A 13,591-nucleotide genomic window follows, 5' to 3' on the forward strand; every position below is an offset into this window, starting at 1 on the left:
GATCGCAACAGCAACATTTTCCTCTAATGGGCAGAACCATGTTCACTGCAGGGGGGGGGGGGGGGGGGGGGCAGATATAACATGTGCAGAGAGAGTTAGAGTTGTGTGAGGTGTGTTCAAACAGAAATCTTAATTGCAGTATAAAAATAAAGCAGCCAGTATTTACCCTGCACAGAAACAATATAACCCACCCAAATCTAACTCTCTTTGCACATGTTATATTTGCCCCCCCCCCCCCTCTAAAGTGAACATAGGGGGCAATTCAGAGTTGATCGCAGCAGCAAATTTGTTAGCAGCTGGGCAAAACCTTAGGCCTAATTCAGACCTGATCGCAGCCCTGAAGGCACACTGACATGCGAGGGGCCACCTAGCACAGGGCTAGTCCACCCTGCATGTCATGCCCTACCCCCTCCCCCAGGCGTGTCCAAGCGTTTGCAGGGCGGGAGTGTGACGTCAGTTCTGCTCCACGCTGCCTCACTTTCCCTTCAGATCTTTACAAGCACAGCACCACAGCCTGCACTCCATCAGCGGCAATTGCCGTGGACTCTCAGCCATGAACGGTGCCCTCCCTCCCCTGTGAACTGAGCAGAATACCGCCGCTCCCACAAACAGCAATGGATCCTGCATGCTGACAGCGAGTCCCAGACGAAACTGTAAGGAACCAGTGGTGAGCATAAACTTTCCGGCGGCCTGGGAGGTAGTAGCACAGCGCTAGTCCAACCTATAGCTGAGTTTTTACAACCAGTGGTAAGCATCCACTTACATTCCCACAGAACAATTTGGGACATCATATTTTTCTCTGGAGTGGATCAGTCATATTGCCTCTTGGCTGTGGACATATGTGCGATAATAGGATTTTAATACCTACCTGTAAATCCTTTTCTCCTAGTCCGTAGAGGATGCTGGGGACTCCAAAAGGACCATTGGGTATAGATGGGATCCGCAGGAGACATGGGCACACTAAAAGACTTTGACTGGGTGTGAACTGGCTCCTCCCTCTATGCCCCTCCTCCAGACCTCAGTTATAGGAACTGTGCCCAGGGGAGACGGACATTTCGAGGAAAAGGATTTTTGTTAAACTAGGGGTGAGATACATACCAGCAGGGCCGGTGCTAGGGTGTTCGGCGCCCCCCTGAAAAGTATAAATTTGCGCCTTCCCATATTCCTTTGGTGCGCGCCGGGAAAAGGGGTGTGGTCTCACAAGTAAGGGGCATAGCCACACAATAGTACCCCCATTAAAAATGACTCCACAAAGTAGCACAATCTTATTCATCTTATACATAATGCCCCACCCGTAGTAGTAACATCCTTATACATAATGCCCCCCAAGTAGTAGTATCGTCCTTATACGTAATGACCCCCCAGTAGTAGCGTCGTTACACGTAATGGCCCCCCCCATTAATAGCGTTGTTACACGTAATGCCCCCTCTGTAGTAGTAGCTTCCTTATATGTAATGCCCCTCCTGTAGTAGTAGCGTCCTTATATGTAATGCCCCCACAGTAGTAGTAGCGTCCTTACATGTAATGCGCCCCCCCCCCCAGTAGTAGCGTCGATATACGTAATGCCCCCCCCCAGTAGTAGCGTCCATAAAGCGCACGCACACAGACATACCTCACACACACACACACACACACACACAATTCACACATATATACACACATATACACACATATACACACACACTTCTCTCTCACCCTTCACTTACCTAAGCCAGTCTCCCTCTGTACACTACAGCAGCCTGGTCCGTGTAGCTTCGCCCCTCCTGGTCTGTTTAGCCCCGCCCCCTTCTGTCCCGTGTAGCTCCGCCCCTTTCTGTCCCGTACGCAGCGCTGTCCTGTCACACAGGTGAGGGGAGGAGAGGGAGGAAGCTTTCATGCTGCAGGCGCCGCTGCCAATGCCTGTCACAGCAGCAGCAGCAGCAGCAGGGAAGACAGGACAGCGCAGCAGGGAAGAGATGCAGAGCAGGGAAAGTGCCTCTCCTCTCCGTCCCTTCGCTGAGCGGGTAGCGCCGGGCCTGCATACCAGCTCACACCACAAACACACCGTACAACTGGATTAGCAGGAATACCAGATAACAGTATGAACTAAAAACAGCAACAAGCTGAACATAACCGATACACAACCTTCGTATAACCGAAACCAACAACCAACAATACAACTGCAAGTAACAGTACGCACTGTGATGGGCGCCCAGCATCCTCTACGGACTAGGAGAAAAGGATTTACCGGTAGGTATTAAAATCCTATTTTCTCTTACGTCCTAGAGGATGCTGCGGACTCCAAAAGGACCATGGGGTCTATACCAAAGCTCCAGACTGGGCGGGAGAGTGCAGACGACTCTGCTCCACCGATTGAGCAAACATGAGGTCCTCCTCAGCCAGGGTATCAAACTTATAGAACTTAGCAAAAGTGTTTGAACCCGACCACGTAGCTGCTCGGGAAAGTTGAAGTGCCAAGACCCCTCGGGCAGCCGCCCAAGACGAGCCCACCTTCCTGGTAGAATGGGCCTTTACTGACTTCAGCAATGGCAACCCAGCCTAAGAGTGAGCATGCTGAATCGTATTACAAATCCAGCGTGCAATAGTCTGCTTGGAAGCAGGATTTCCAATCTTGTTGGAAGCATACTGGACAAACAGTGTTTCCGTTTTCCTAACAAGAGCCGTTCTGGCGACATAAATTTTTAAAGCTCTTACGACATCAAGAGACTTTGGAACTGCGACAGCCTCCGTGCCACAGGTACCACAATAGGTTGATATATGTGAAACGAAGAAACCTCCTTCGGCAGAAATTGTTGACGAGTCCTCAATTCCGCTCTATCCACATGAAAAATCAAATATGGGCTCTTGTGAGACAAAGCCGCCAATTCTGACACTCGTCTGGCAGACGCCAAGGCCAAAAGCATGACCACTTTCCAAGTGAGAAACTTTAACTCAACCTTTCGCAAAGGTTCAAACCAGTGAGACATAAGAAACTGTAACACCACTTCAAGATCCCACGGGGCCACGGGTGGCAGAAACGGAGGATGGATATGCAGCACTCCCTTCACGAAAGTCTGAAACTCAGGAAGGGCGGCCAATTCTTTTTGAAAGAAAATAGATAAAGCCGAAATCTGCACTTTGATGGAACCCAATTTCAGGCCTGCATCCATGCCTGCCTGCAAAAAATGGAGGAAACGACCCAAGTGAAACTCCTCCGCAGGAGTTGCTTTGGTTTCACACCATGACACATATTTTCTCCAAATACGGTGATAATGTTTTGCCGTGACCTCCTTTCTAGTCTTAAGGAGAGTGGGGATGACTTCCCCGGGAATACCTTTCCGAGCTAGGATTTTGCGTTCAACCTCCACGCCGTCAAACGCAGCCGCGGTAAGTCCGGAAACACGCATGGCCCCTGCAGTAACAGGTCCTCTCTTAGAGGAAGCGGCCAAGGATCTTCTACGAGTAATTCCCGAAGATCCGGATACCAGGCCCTCCGTGGCCAATCTGGAACGACGAGTATTGCCTGAACCGTTGTTCGTCTTACAATCCTCAACACTCTTGGAATGAGAGGAAGTGGAGGGAACACATACACCGACTGAAACACCCACGGAGTTACCAGGGCGTCCACTGCACTAGCTTGGGGGTCCATCGACCTGGAACAATACCTCAGAAGCTTCTTGTTGAGGCGAGACGCCATCATGTCTCTTTGAGGAATTCCCCAACGCCTTGTCACTTCTGTAAATACCTCTTGATGAAGGGCCCACTCTCCTTGATGGAGATCGTGTCTGCTGAGGAAGTCTGCTTCCCAGTTGTCCACGCCCGGAAGGAAGACTGCTGACAGAGCGCTCACATGCTGTTCCGCCCAGTGGAGAACTCTTGTGGCCTCCGCCATTGCCGCCCTGCTCTTTGATCCACCCTGGCGGTTTACGTACGCCACCGCTGTTATGTTGTCCGACTGGATCAGGACAGGGAGACTTTGAAGAAGGTTCTTCACTTGCAGGAGGCCGTTGTAAATGGCTCTTAACTCGAGAACATTTATGTGGAGACAAGATTCCTGGCTTGACCATTTTCCCTGGAAACTTCTTCCTTGTGTGACTGCACCACAGCCTCGGAGACTTGCATCTGTGGTCAGTAGGACCCAATCCTGGATTCCAAATCGGCGTCCCTCTAGAAGGTGAGAACCTTGCAGCCACCACAGGAGAGAAATTATGGTCCTGGAAGATAGACTTATTTTCCGGTGCATGTGCAGGTGAGACCCGGACCATTTGTTCAGCAGATTCCACTGAAACACCCAGGCATGAAACCTGCCAAACGGAATGGCTTCATAAGCCGCAACCATCTTCCCCAGCATTCAAATGCATTGATGAATCGACACTCTTGCCGGTTTCAGAATCTCCTTGACCATGGTCTTGATTTCCAGAGCTTTTTCCGCCGGAAGAAACACCCTCCATAGTTCCGTGTCTAGAATCATGCCCAAGAAGGGCAGCCGAGTTGTCGGAATCAAGTGAGACTTTGGCAAATTTAGAATCCAACCATGATGTTGCAGAACCGTCAGGGAGAGTTCCACATTTCTTAGCAACTGCTCTTTTGATCTTGCCTTTATCAGGAGATCATTCAAGTACAGGATAATTGTGACCCCCTGCTTGCGTAGGAGTACCATCATTTCTGCCATCACCTTGGTGAAGACCCTCGGGGCCGTGGAAAGCCTAAACGGCAATGTCTGAAATTGGTAATGACAATCCTGCACCGCAAATCTTAGGAAGGCCTGATGAGGAGGATATATCGGGACGTGTAAGTAGGCATCCTTTATGTCGACTGACGCCATAAAATTCCCCCCTTCTAGGCTGGAGATCAGAGCTCGAAGAGATTCCATCTTGAACTTGAACGTTTTCAAGTATGGATTGAGGGATTTTAGGTTCAGAATCGGTCTGACCGAGCCGTCCGGCTTCGGCACGACAAAGAGGCTCGAATAGAACCCTTCACCCCTTTGGGACGGGGGAACCGGGACAATGACCCTCTGTTGACACAGCTTTTGTATCGCAGCATTTACCACTTCTCTCTCTGGAAGAGAAACTGGCAAGGCCGATTTGAAAAAGCGGCGGGGGGGGGCATCTCCTGAAACTCCAGTTTGTACCCCTGGGACACTATGTCTAAGCCTCAAGGATCCAGGGCCGATTGAAACCAGACCTGACTGAAGATTTGGAGACGGCCCCCCACCGGCATGGACTCCCGCAGGGGAGCCCCAGCGTCATGCGGTGGACTTGGTAGAGGCGGGGGAGGACTTTTGGTCCTGGGCGCCAGACACAGCAGGCAACCTTTTTCCCCTTCCTCTACCCTTTGAAGTGAGGAAGGACGAGCCCTTTCTTTTTTTGTATTTATTAGGCCGAAAGGACTGCAGTTGATAATGGGGTGCCTTTTTCTGTTATGTGGGAACATAAGGAAGAAAGATGACTTACCCGCAGTAGCGGTAGACACCAGGTCAGCAAGGCTGTTACCAAATAAGACACTATCTTTAAAAGGGAGAGCTTCCATAGCTTTCTTGGAGTCGGCATCAGCATTCCATTGATGAATCCACAGCGCCCTCCCGGTCGAGACCGCCATGGCATTGGCCCTTGATCCCAAGAGGCCAATATCCCTCGCCGCATCCTTTAGGTAATCTGCAGCGTCCTTGATATAACCAAGAGTCAAAAGAATGTTATCCTTATCAAGGGTATCCATGTCAGAAGCTAATTTATCAGCCCACTTAGCAATAGCACTACTCACCCACGCCGACGCCACAGCAGGCCTGAGTAGTGCACCAGTAGTAACGTAAATGGCCTTCAATGTCGTCTCCTGCTTGCGATCCGCCAGATCCTTGAGGGCAGCCGTGTCAGGAGACGGAAGCGCCACCTTTTTGGACAGTCAGGACAGAGCCTTGTCCACATTGGGTGACGACTCCCATTTCTCCCTGTCGTCAGAGGGGAAAGGATTTGCCATAAAAATTCTCTTGGGAATCTGCCACCTTTTGTCAGGCGACTCCCAAGCCTTTTCACAAAGAGCGTTCAGTTCATGAGAGGGGAGAAAAGTCACCTCAGGCTTTTTTCCCTTATACAAACAAACCCTCTTATCTGGAAAAGGAGGCTCTTCAGAAATATGTAAAACATCTTTAATAGCCACAATCATGTACTGAATACTCTTAACCACATTCGGATGTAAACTGGCCTCATTGAAGTCGACACTGGAATCAGAGTCTGTGTCGGTATCTGTATCTGCCATCTGGGTAAATGAACATTTTTGTGACACTGAGGGGGTCTGTACCTGAGACAAAGCGTCCTCCATGGATTTTCTCCATGTTTGTGTCTGAGAATCAGATTTCTCTAGCCTCTTAGACAATAATGCCACGTTTGCATTCAATGTACTCAACATATTTACCCAATCAGCAGTCGGCTGTGCCGACAGAGTCATTCCCAAATCTCTCTCCGCGGCCCCAGTAACTTCCTCCGGGGAGGAACACTCAGCCTCAGACATGTCAACACGCAGTACCGACACACCCACACTCACACCGGCCAAAAGGGGACAGACTCACAGGGAAGCCTGTAGAGAGAACACAGAGGGAGTATGCCAGCTCACACCCCAGCGCCCATATACTACTAAATAAATAATATATGATGGCTGCGCTGTAAATACATATACATATATAGCACCAAATTGCCTGTGCCCCCCCCCCCCCCCCCCCCCTCCCGTTTTGCTCCTTTGTACTTGTAAGGAGAGTGGAGGTCCGGGCCAGCGTCTCTGCAGCGGCTGTGAAGAGATAAAATGGCGCTGGTAAGCTGTGCGGCTAAGCCCCGCCCCTTCCCGGCGCACTGTTGTCCCGCTTAAATTTTAATTTTTTATACTGGCGGGGGTATTGTACACGGTGCCCGGGCACTGAATATGCATCTTTTGCCAGTCAAAAGACCCTCAGTAACTTGCTGCCCAGGGCACTCCCCCCCAGCGCCCTGCAACCTGTGAGTGCCGTTGGTGTGTGTGTGGGAGCATGGAGCGCAGCGCGACCGCTGCGCTGTACCTCTGTTACTGAAGTCTTCTGCCGTCACTGAAGTCTTCTGTTCTTCTAATACTCACCCGGCTTCTTACTTCTGGCTTCTGTGAGGGGGGTGACAGCGCGGCTCCGGGAACAAGCAGCTAGGCGCACCAAGTGATTGAACCCTCTGGAGCTAATGGTGTCCAGTAGCCTAAGAAGCAGAGCCCTTAACTCAGAAGAAGTAGGTCTGTCTTCTCTCCCCTCAGTCCCACGAAGCAGGGAGCCTGTAGCCAGCAGGTCTCCCTGAAAATAAAAAAGCCTAACATAAAGTCTTTCAAGAGAAACTCAGTAGAGCTCCCCTAGTGTGTGTCCAGTCTCTCCTGGGCACAGAATCTAACTGAGGTCTGGAGGAGGGGCATAGAGGGAGGAGCCAGTTCACACCCAGTCAAAGTCTTTTAGTGTGCCCATGTCTCCTGCGGATCCCGTCTATACCCCATGGTCCTTTTGGAGTCCCCAGCATCCTCTAGGACGTAAGAGAAATATAATTGGGATACGTTATATGGCAGCGTGTATTATTATCAGCAGTGAATAACCTTTTAAGTAATTTTTATTCTATGCATTGCATTTATATATGTTCTTAATTTATGTGATTGAATAAATTGTTTATGATACATTAATTGACACTTAGCGCTCTCTTGTGATACTGCATGTCTCATATATATTTTCCTTTGCTCTGAGTACCACAGAATACTCAAATGGGAGCTGCTATAATTATATTAATATAATCATATTAATATAAATAAACAATTGGGTGACCAACAGTTTGTATTTATGTGCCTTTAAACAGAGCGCCTGATTTGATACTTTTAGGAGTCTATAATTGTCAAGTACTAATTTTATCAAAGAATCTATTCGCAGAGCCTATCGCAAGGAGATTGACAGGAAGAAGGCGTTTATGGGGGTCAACTGACCGTTTTCTGGGAGTGTTTGGAAAAACGCAGGCGTGTCCAAGCGTTTGCAGGGCGGGTGTGTGACGTCAATTCCGGGACCAGACAGGCTGAAGTGATCGCAAGGGCTGAGTAAGTTCATACCTACTCAGAAACTGCACAAAATGTTTTTGCAGAGCTCAGCTACACAGGCGTTCGCACACTTGCAAAGCTAAAATACACTCCCCTATAGGCGGCGACTATCTGATCGCAGCGCTGCAAAAACTAGCTAGCGAGCGATCAACTCGGAATGACCCCCATGGTTTTGAACAACTGCTAACAAATTTGCTGCTGCGATCAACTCTGAATTACCACCATGGTGTTGCCCATTTGCTAACAAATTTGCTGCTGCGATCAGATCTGAATTAGGCCCAAGGTCCAATATTCATACAAACACACATGTATTTGCCAGATCCACACAAACACACCCAAATCCACTCTAAATTCACAATAAAATCACCAGGATCCACACTAAATTCATGCAACATAAGGATCCTGTTGGATATACATCTTTGTGAATTATTCATGGATCAAATAGAATCTGTGTGTTTCAGTTAGTCATTGAGCTGGGTGTGTTAATGTGAATAAGGTATGGATCCTGATATGTTTATGGGAATTATGTATGGATTTAGGAGTATTTAGGGCTTATGTAATAACCTGCGAGATGCAAGCTTTGGCTAGATTCTGTTGAATCTATTTGTAAACTGGAAATGAAAGGTAAACACCAATTTGGCTTTGTTTGGGTGAATTAGGAATAGATCCAGCAAGATCCTCTCGTATTTCTATTGAATAAAGGGGTTATTCTAAATTAGCAAAAACAGCTAAGAATAAACCCACGTGCTGGGGGCTGCCCACAATGTATGGCGCCACCCCGCAATGCGATTGCAATTCAATTGTAATTGCATTGCAGGAATCAAATTAGTTGATGACCCCTACATATACACAGCCATGCTGCGCATGTAGGCACCCCACTACCATGTTTCTGATCACAGGAAATGCAGGCGACATCATCAAGCTGTCCCGAAAATGGCCATGACACACCTGCGCTTCCTGCTCCACTCCCCCCAATGCCGCATTGCCGCCCCCGAATGCCTGCTGCCTGTCAATCATTTAGCGATTGAGATAGGTAGTACACGAGAACACAGCACTAGCGTCCACCTCTGACTACTCACCTTAGTGTGAATCAGGGTTTAATTGTGTCATGTTTAAACGCAGAAAGGAGAATCACAAAATATATGTGATCTAAGGTGTGGTGATTACCTGCAGAAATAATCACCAATAATGATTTCAAGTGACTGTATATAATTTTGTATTCTTTCAGCTTAGATGTGACAAAATGGCTGACAGGCGATGTCTTGCTTTTGACCTATGTGTATCTAGGCTGGGGGAGAGAGATTCTGTCTTCCTGGAATCAAACCTTATCTGCAGACTCTAAAGTTAGGGATGAAGCAATGCTCCATGTGCAATGCCCAGTCTAGACTAGAGGTCATAAATACTGATCAGTGGGAGATGTCCGGATCAATCACCTGATGGAAAGTAAAGGAATTCCACATGTTTAGATGACTAAGCCACTAAACTTCCTGGCTAGTCATAAAACCATCTAGAGGTGACAAGGTACAGATCCTCACAGATCCTTACTCTCTTTGAAAGAGATTCCAATGCCTTTGGGCTACAACCCCTCCCCTTCTCTTGTGTTTCTTTTCTATTTCCAACAGTATGTATAAATGGTGTATGTTTAGTGTCCAGCAGGGAAGTGGTTAAAAATCCCAAGGGTGCGGGGCTGCTGCAGCTGAGGGCTATATCTGTCCCTCTCACTGGGACAGAGATTGCATTTCTTGGGGACTCAACTACATGTTGGAAATGACCAGGGCTATTCTGTGAAACTCCCCCACAACAGAACCACCTAAGTTCGTTTGAATAAGTGAGTTAGGTTTTCTGTATTTTTATTTCTTTTCATTTGTTGAGATCATACCATAATCTGTGTGTGTATTTAAAATATTCTTAATACTCTTTGTAACACCGTTTTGTAACTAAAGCTCTGAAGTATTCTTGGAATTAAAACTTAAAAATTCTAGTCCTGATTCGTATGAACCAAAGCCCCGTGTAGCATGTTACCGATTTCTCAAAATATTAATAATTGCGTATGAAGGTAAGGGCCGAAGTTTGCCTTCAAATATAGTACTGTTCCTTCGGCTGGTGGCAGTGTACCGTGTTTGATTAATCCTGTGTGTCAAAAGTGACCCCCACGTCGCATGTGGCAATTCTCAAATTGGCGTATTTGTAGAACTGGCCGGCAGCATCGTGACAAATTGTATGGAGTTATTGTGGATCAGGGTGTGTTTGTATGGATTTAGTGTGGATCCAGCTTTGTGTGTGCTTAGTATTTATTATTAGTTTTGTGTGAATTTAGTATGATATTTATAGAATCTAGAACTTTACCATGACGCCTGCGCTCCCTCCATTCCCCGAAAGTGTACTTAACCATAGTTTAACATTCAAACTGCTGTATCATGCGGTTATCTGGATGTCTTGGCAGCAAGCAGGGGTACTCAGCACTCTACTGTACAAGAACAAGCCGATTGTTGAAAACCATACAGGGCTCCAATGGCAGTAGTAGCGTCTACCCACAAGACTAACAATATACTATTGGAAAATAATATTTACGGACCAGTGCCTACATAGAATATTCCTCAGAAAGTAGAATTTGTCTGTAATGGAACACTTTACTATATATTGAATAAAGGCAAAGCCTGGACACACAAATTGGGGGATATTAATTAAATATTTTTTTCGTGAATACACAAAATAGTTTCTCAGGAGGTAAGAATGGGGACTGCAGGAAATATCTCTGATATCCGTATTGATCCCTTCATTTTTATCCAGAAAAGCAGTCACTAAATTGTAAATTTACCAAGCTCCAGAAATCATAGCTTTCCAGAACTTCGCCATAAAACCGAATGCCGTCTTTAGTACCTTTAGCCTTTGTAGCCTATAGGCATATCTCCCAACTGTCTCGCATCCAGCGGAACAGTCCCATTTTCACGGGACACTGCGGGGGGGTTTGAAGGAGCACACACATCGCTGCTCTGCATGGCAGAGCAGTAGGAGTTGAAGAGAATAGATGCTGTGTGCATGCGCACAACATCTATTCACAGGGTTCCGGTATAAATGGTTGACCATGTTATGGTCGACAGTCATTATTGGCATGGTCGACATGGACGTATGGTCACCACATGAAAATGGTCGACACATGAAAGGTCAACACATGAAAAGGTCGACATGACTTTTTTTTACTTTTTTTGGTGTTGTTATCTGCGTAAAGTGACGGGGAATCCCAGTTAGTGCACTGCTTCGCTCGCTATGCTTTGGGCAAGGTGCCTCGCTCCACTACCGCTGCACTCGGCACAGGTTACCGTTCCCAATCGTAGTCCACGTGGAACGTAAAGTATGAAAAAGTTCCACAAAAGAAAAAATTTTTGAAAAACTCATGTCGACCTTTTCATGTGTCGACCATGTGTCCATGTCAGTGTCGACCAATAATGGTCGACCTAATGACTGTCGACCATAACATGGTCGATCATCCAAACGGATACCTATTCACAGTGCTGGGGGGAGCATGAGGCCAGCCCAACATCTCAGAGAGTGCTGGGCACGCCCCCATAGTGACGTGAACAGTGGTTCCGCGAGGCTCTGTCCCCTTTTCACACAGCCTCAACCTCTTTTCTTGAGGCTCCACCCCCTTTTGGTCACGCAGGCACCTTTTTACAAACAACTTGATTAAAATTTTACATATATCCATGTCTCATAAGAGATTCACATTTAATAGTGTTACTTTAATTACAATTATGCTACCTTTTCTGTATCCAGGTTATTTTCTCTCTGTCTTTTCTAAGCATAATTCTGGCTTCTGATCATGCTCTGACCATTGCACAAATATTGTGCACATTAGACCCAACTGTCCTGTAGAGAGGGATGGTTTAAGAGAGGAGGTGGTCTTTATACAGTTTCCGTGTGGCCCTACCTCTCTGCCAAATGCGCCAAGTAGACTCTGTCACTGTGTATATGACTATACGTAGATGGTGCTGGAGCTATTTTTCACAATAATTCGTCTACTGTGCATGCACAGATCTTAAGGAAAATGTTTCCCATGACATTTTCCCAATGACTGCATTGGCGGTGAGGTAAGTATATAGACTGTAGGTGCAGGTGTACACCTCACACCCTGCACACCCATGTCTGTACATCACATAGCATAATGTGCAGTCTCCTGCACATAGGGGTCATTTTACTAAAATGGGAGTTCTATTTAATATGGGATGTTGCCCATAGCAACCAATCAGATGCCATTCTATTCTCTTCTAGAAGGTGCTAGATAAATGAGAAGTAAAATCTTAGTCATTCTACCCCATAGTCTCAATCTCACCATTAATGGCTCAGCACATTAAAACAGTTTAATCTCCACCACATACAACCCATATAGTACCATGGCCAAAATATTTATCCTAAATACTTACAGTACAACCAGCATAATATCTCCACATCCAAGATATTCAGCCTGAAGCCAACAGACATGCCAGTAAACCACTATAGCCCCTTTGGAAACGGGGCCTTCCTGGGTGGGATCTGGCATTGGACGCTACTGCTGTCTTCCCCGACCTGGCAATATGCTGGGCGGGTTGCCATAGCAGCGGGGGCAGAGCCAGCAGCAGGGGCGGAGGCGGCGCTGGGAGATGAGATCATCTCCGTGCCGCCTCTCACTGTTGTAGTGAACGGGTCCTGGGTCACATCGACCCGGGAGCCCGGTCACACTGCCATTGACCCGGTATTCAACCCGGGAATAACACTGCTTTATTCCTGGGTTGAATTACCGGGTCAGGTGACCCGTGATTTCGACTATGGCGCTTTCACACTGCATGCTGAACCGTGCCTTGCTGAGTCGATACCGGGTTATTTGTGCAGTGTGAAAGGAGTATATGTTCCATCCATGCCAAAATACATTAATTATATGCTAGTCTATGTCATTAATAACAGTTCTTATTTAGTGCAGACATATTTATGCAACAATTTACAGAGAATATTTCAGTCATTCATATCAATCCCAGCCCCAGTGGAGCTTACAATCTACTGTGTATTCCCTATATGAACACACAGGTTAAGTAAAGCAGGACACTTGGATGAAACTTACGCAAACACAGAAAGAACATCCAAACTTCACATAGATAGTACATTGGTCAGGAATTGTAGTCAGGGCTGGGCTGTAGTAATACTAACCACTACACTATGGGGGTCATTCCGTCCCGATCGCTCGCTGCAGTTTATCGCAGCGCAGCGATCGGGTCGGATCTGCACATGCACCGGCGCCGCAGTGCACCGGTGCATGCTGGGCAGCCGAAGGACGTTGTATTATAGTGATCGCCTCTGCCTGATTGACAGGCAGAGGCAGTCGCTGGGCGGGAGGGGGCTGGACGGCGGCGTTAAGCCGTCGTTTAGGGGGCGCGGTTCAGCCAACGCAGGAGTGGCCGGACAGTTGGGGGTGGGGGGGGCGGGCCGCGGCGGCTGCTTGCGACCCGGGCAGCGAGGAGGTTCTTCTGAAATGCAAAAGCATCGCTGCTGTGCGATGCTTTTG

At 47.6% G+C, this 13,591-nt stretch overlaps 2 protein-coding genes across 2 annotated transcripts in view; one reads left to right on the top strand and one right to left on the bottom strand.

The window, feature by feature from the left end:
• Positions 1–13,591, bottom strand: part of ARPC1B (actin related protein 2/3 complex subunit 1B) — a 102,478-nt gene that overhangs the window by 88,080 nt on the left and 807 nt on the right. The window lies entirely within an intron of this gene.
• ARPC1A (actin related protein 2/3 complex subunit 1A) overlaps positions 9,789–13,591 on the top strand; it is a 450,685-nt gene continuing 446,882 nt past the window's right edge. Inside the window, exon 1 of the mRNA XM_063934172.1 lies at positions 9,789–9,886. The gene's annotated coding sequence lies outside the window, so the exon portion shown is untranslated. The remainder of the gene's footprint in view (positions 9,887–13,591) is intronic.

This window comes from Pseudophryne corroboree, chromosome 7 (assembly GCF_028390025.1).
Source record: "Pseudophryne corroboree isolate aPseCor3 chromosome 7, aPseCor3.hap2, whole genome shotgun sequence".
Lineage (NCBI taxonomy): Eukaryota > Metazoa > Chordata > Amphibia > Anura > Myobatrachidae > Pseudophryne > Pseudophryne corroboree.